Genomic DNA, 6,474 nt, shown 5'->3' with positions numbered 1-6,474 from the left:
TCCAAACAAAAAAATCTAACATTTATTTTTATAAAATACAAGCTGAAGTACCCGGTTTCGCACAGCATCGCTTCGTGGATACATTTATCTTAGTTATTTAAAAAATAATAATTAATAATTATCTTTTTAATATTAAAATATCTGTGTAATACAATATGGCAATATGAAAATAATTATAATTTGAGTAAAGGTCAAACAAAAGAACACTAAATAAAATCGAATCCAAAATATGCAAACGTTATTAATAGTATTAATATGTAGTAAAAATCCAAAATTGGATGGAACAAACAACAAACTTTGTATTTTATATAAAAACCTTCGCGGGTGTGCGCACAACAACTGACAAAAGTTTCATCGCAATCGGATGAATGGTATAGGAACGCATACAAATAGAAAAGAAGAAGATGGTTGTACTAATTCAGAAACCTTCGCGGGCGTGCGCACAGCAACTAATCAAAATTCCATCGCAATCGGATGAATGGTCTAAGAACGCATACGAATAGAAGAAGTAAACACGACAAGGCGGTATTAAATAAAATAATAATCCAATTATTCTTCAGAAAGTTCACGCCCTATTTTACATGACCTATTAATATAATGTAGGTTCAGTGAAGGGCAAAATTGTAATTAAAAAATAAACTCATAAACCTGACATACAATAATAATTATTACTTGTTTAATATACACCCAAGTACGACTTATTTAATGTTGATAATATCTATCATGTGGGTTGCGGGCATAATTTAATGTGAATTATTTTTTCCTCTTAAATGGTAATTAGCCATAAAATTTAATAGGTACAAGTTGGTACTATGTTGCACCGCTTAAATAATAGTGGGTCGGTGGGTTGATGCGAGATGCGAACCTCATTGTTCTTATTATTATGAAAGTGAAAGGAGCAAAGTGTATCAAATAACAAATGTCATGCCTTCCAACTTCCAGCTTTATTCACCTATACGGTCATCCTATTATCATAAGTGAAGCTTTATTGAGTTTAATATCTTATAGTTTTATTAATATGCTAGTGAATAGCGGGACTAGAACAACTGGGCGCCTGGATAATTGGGTGCCGCACTGTATCATGAAATAAATATACGTTCGTTATGATTTTATAGAGACAATATACGAGTTTATTTACTACTTAGTAGTTTTAATTCATTTTGCTATTAACACAAATTTTTTATTGCGGATTGAGAATTATTATGCCTGAGGTTTTTTATAAAAATAAAATAACTCCCTTCTCGTTGGAACTTAAACATATGCACAATTGAATCATTATTTATGTGTGCATATTTCAAACTCTCAGCAAGTATTAAATAATAATTTAAATATAAATAATAATATTAGATATATAATTCACGAATTATTACGTGGTGTCCAGTTGTCCCGGCACCGAATCGTCCTTGACCTTGAATAGCAACCTCTCCAAAGTTATATCTTCACAGTTCTGTCGTTAAGTGTTTTAAAAATTGTCATTCATTTGCTTAAAAAACAATGTAGTACCTGCCCATAACACTTATGTATGGTAGCAAATGTGGTGTGGTGTGAGATTTGCTAGTTTCTAATAAAAATATTAATTGGTAGGTATATGGAAATTTCAAATGTGGTTTAAATATTAAGTACATAAAAGTGACGGTTAAAAAATAAATTGTAAATATTTTAATAATGTTTACTTTGCCCATTTCACAGGGATTTTTATTAGATGGCAATTCTTAGATTTATAACTGGCCAAAAAACTGAAACAAAGATATTATTTTGCTAAGCCAATCCAACATATCACATACCTGGATGTGGGTCCAATCACTTCGATATTATTGCTGCCGTTGTGTATTTGAATTTCTTTGATCAAGCTTGTTTACCTTGCCTACTCCACGTGCAAGTTTGTTATATAAGCAATAATTCATCTCTGACAAAAGTGGTTGAATGTTTATAGTAAGTAGATATAGAAAATATATTTTAAAAATTCGCAAAGCACTCAAGTTGTTCCGATAAGTTTTATAATTCGCAGCAATCAATAAACAAAAATACGTTATAAAATGACACTTTTTGACATTAGAGAAGAAATGTTACATAGTTTGTATGCAAGTGACAGACGATCGAATTCGTTTGTTTTTCTTTTGTAAATTTGGTTAAAAATGAGAGAATAGTATGCAGGTGACATAACATTGGACGTTCCTTTGTTTTTTTTAAATCTTTTATAAAACGAATGAATATCAGAATAATGCGTTTTGGATTTGGAAAGCTTACATATTATGAAGATAAAAATTTTATCAAAAAATTATTTTTCGAATTTAATAGGTAGGTATCTTATTAGATAATTTACTTCTAGATTGTCTAATAATCGTAATAATTCTCTTCTTACTTTTATGCCATATCTGTTATCGGTCGTCGGTGATGCTTTATGCTATTTTTCCATGTCTGCCGCTGCTCCAAATAAGGATGTGGTGCTGAGCTCAAACCAATCATTGGGATTCTTGCGGCTGGACGTTCTTCTTTTTCCAGAACCTCGCATGCCGGTGATCTTCCCTTGTTAATATCTCTCGGGATGCCGCATCATTATTTCTCTGATTGTTTATTTGATTTTATTCTCCCTGGACCTTTGTAACTTTATTTTTAACGGCTAATACGGAGCACGCGTCAGTGTAAACACATTTAGAAAGCTTTAAGTTTTCTAGGCGTTGTTTCTGTGAGTTTCTTCGCCTCCACTCCATATAATAGGACTGAAAATACATCATAACTCATAACTGTGTGTTTACGATCATGAACATGACCATGAAAAAAAATATTATGACATACGAACTGTTGGCAAACGTTCCACATGTTGTACAATTAATGAAAATGCAGTTTACAATTATTAATTTAACATATTTATCAAATAGTAAATAATTTATAAAACTATACCATCGCACAACAAACAGCATCATGTAACAATTCGCCTAGTCTTCGATGTAATATTTAAAGACCGCATAAATTACGAGTGACGTTGGTGGAAACATGACAATACTACATGCAAGGAATGTAAATGAACTTCTTGTTACGAAGGGAAAAAAATAAAAGATAAAGTACACTTTCAGTTAAAAAGAATTATATTGGGACCATGCCAGAATTCTATAATTGGTAAATTGTCATAAGAGAACAATTTTATTCGTAGAAATGTGTTGTAGATTCGATCTAGCTTATTTTTGGATAGATAATTGAGCACTTCGTTTAATACTGGTATATTAACAAGAATAAATTATAAAACACGGACATTTTTTTTATTGAAAACCCAAATAATGATTTGACAGACATTTGAAACTGTTAATCATTGATACCATATGCAATGACTTATAGCGCCTTATGGTGTTGCGTTTATTTTATTTTTATCGTCCTCCTAGCTATTCAATATTTGACAATAAATTTTATTGTCATGTCAAAACTCATTGTGTTTTTTTAATGTAGTGTTTATAAATTTACTGTGGACAAATAATGATCTAGAAAATTTCCCCTACCGGTCACTATTGCGTCTCCGAGCTCTACCATACAAAAATATGTTAGACAAATATAATTATCTAAATGAGTTAACATCTGTTTGAATAATTCACCAATTTTTCATATGTAGAAATTCAAAAAAATGTATTGTTAAATAATAATTATAATATGAGACATCGTAGAGTTGAAAAGTCGAATAACTAAGTAGCTGCAAGGCAGATGTATTGGTAGAGTCAGTATGTGTGTAAGTCGGTCAACTTTGCGTCACATCGCTAGTAAAGAGAGGTACATTCACACTTAAAAAAACAATTAATACTTATCTCTTGTATATTATTTATAACAATATAAAACTTCACCAAATGGAGCCTATAATGGATTGCTAATAATGTAACTATCTCAACAGACATGTTACAATTACAATTCGCTTTAACACCTGGCCTGGATACAATTTAGTAAACATCCATAGAGTGGGGGTTAAAGAACAAACCTTTTAACGAATTATGGTTTTAGCTATTTTATCTATTGATTGGATCCTTACCTTGAATGACAGATTGATGTCTGATCAATCAAGTTGTGTCTTCAGAAAATAAAGTCTGTTACTATTCATATATTTGTGAACGACTCGCACACACAGAAAATTGGTTTGGTAAAGGGGGGTCCATTTCGAAAAAATATCCATAATAATGTATTATTGATTTTTTGGACCCAAACTCCCGTAAGGGTAAGGACAGGGCCCTGGTGGAGGACTTACAATATTATAATGATAACTAATATAATATAATAAGTCATAACTAATTTATAGTTGATTTTATAGTCTATTCCATTTTTTTAATACTGCTCTCTTTAAAACATTAAAACATCAAGGAGTCCATGATAATTCTAATAAAGAAATTAATATTACCGCCTTACCATTGAAACTACTCCACTTGTACGTTTCTTACTCTACGCTATTTTTATTTACCACGTTTTTATTAGCTCGTATTTTTGTTTGTCCGGTACAGATTTTTTCTTGTGCAGTACAATTTTTTTAACTGATTTCCCGACTAGCCTAGACATTTGTAACTTTTAGAATATATCATTACACAACGACAATGCATTCTTTTAATACTTTTGGCCATCTTTATTTTTTTTTCGACCATGTCCGATCCTAATAGGAACATATGGGCCTCCACAGAGTAGAGGTTTGTATTAACAGATTTTATTTTTTACGAGAAATGGATGTCAGCCACTTGCTCAACCTATTAGGTCCATACGCTGACTCACACACAAATTGAAAAACAATATATGTACTTGCCAGACCCAGGATTCGAACCTGGGATCAACGGCGTGATAGTCGAACGCTTAAGCCGCGCGGCCACCGTGGGCGTGAATTGAATTAATTTTCAGTTAATTCTGTTTTGTATGTTTCGGAAAAAAATCGTTAAAAGTAATATTTACTACTCACTATTATTGGTTGGTAAATGGGCCCTGGCAACTAAATTGTTAATATATACGTGCGTTACTATGGAAATCAATATGAAATATCAAAATGACATTTCTGTATTCTATAATATTTATTCAGTATTTCTATCAAGTACGATAAAAAGTTTTAATTAATACATAAAATTGTCAGGTTTATATGATTCAACAGAAAATTTAAAAACGTGGTGTATAAAAAATTCTTTTTATCTTGTAATTATTATATCATTCACTTATAGCCATAGGATAAATAATTGGTAGTGCTGTAACCTCTAATCATACAATTTACGAGAACTATTTTTTTGTAATTTTTTTAAACTTTAAAATCAAACATGTAAGTGTAACTGTGTCTTTATACGCGACCAGCCCCGCCAAAATAGATCACAATTATACGATCACTGCAGGCCACAAATTCACTTTTTTTGTCAGCCAAAACAAGTTTAAATGGTTATCGCGATATTCCAGTAACTACTCACCATTGCATGTGTAGTTGTGCGCCTTGCATATACGCAACCATCTCATAAATATTGTAAATGTGTGTCAAGTTATATGTTACCAATTCGAGTTCGCGGTCAAAAGTCAACACAAAAGCTCCCAGTAAAAAAATATAATATAATATATTATATAATAGTGAAAATATCACACTCCAACGCATAATTAACTATGGGAAAGATGTTAGACGTCCGAGGCATCAATAAAATGATGATGTCAGCGTTGATGTTTGTTTCCAGGAGCTTTTTGGCAGTGGAGGACTGATAAGCTTTGATTTGACTATGAGGACAATAAAGCGACTACAAAATTGCAATAATAATAAATATTATAGTCTTAATTTTATGTTAAAAAGGTGAAGTAGATTAGCATTATATATTATTGGGTATCTATATAAACCTGATGAAAAAATATTTCAGGGTGATCTAAAAATGTATATGTTGAGGTAATAGCAATTGCACTCGGAATTATATTTGAAACAAGACCTGAACAAAAACGATGCATAAGTGCGAGTGAGAAAGTATTCGGCACCCTTTTAATCTCTGCGACACACGCTAAAGTAAGATAAAAGGTTTACAGATGTGGGAGATGGTTTGCTACGGCGTAGCCGCCAAATCTTACCTTATTGCTTAACGAAGCGTCGATAACCGTGTTGCTAAAATTGCTATTTTTTATGTTAAACATAAAGTCAGTGGTAAATATTTTTAGTTAATTAAGTAGAAAAGATGGTTTTGTGTATTGTATTAAAATATGGTAGCCGTACTGATAAGCAAGAAGATGGTATTACGTTTCATAGGTAAGTTGATACATGTTCGTGATAATTTATTTGGATATTATTATATATTTTAATACCAAGTGACCGTGTTTCTTTAAAATAACTTAAATTATGGATATTTTTACCTAATGGTTGCATTTTGACCGCTTAAAAATACTATATAGCGTAAAAAAATAGAAAAATATTTTTTTAATTCTGAGCGTCTAGTGCGAGCACTAGCGAAATGGTCTACGGTCTCGAGCAATTGTATACGAATGCGTTCGCTCGCCCACAAACCAAAC

The sequence above is a fragment of the Rhyacophila brunnea genome, unplaced genomic scaffold, assembly GCF_057557595.1.
Source record: "Rhyacophila brunnea isolate RB1 unplaced genomic scaffold, BYU_Rbru_1.0 scaffold_6, whole genome shotgun sequence".
Lineage (NCBI taxonomy): Eukaryota > Metazoa > Arthropoda > Insecta > Trichoptera > Rhyacophilidae > Rhyacophila > Rhyacophila brunnea.
The sequence above is the reverse complement of the archived record's forward strand: the minus strand, read 5'-3'. Positions refer to the sequence as shown.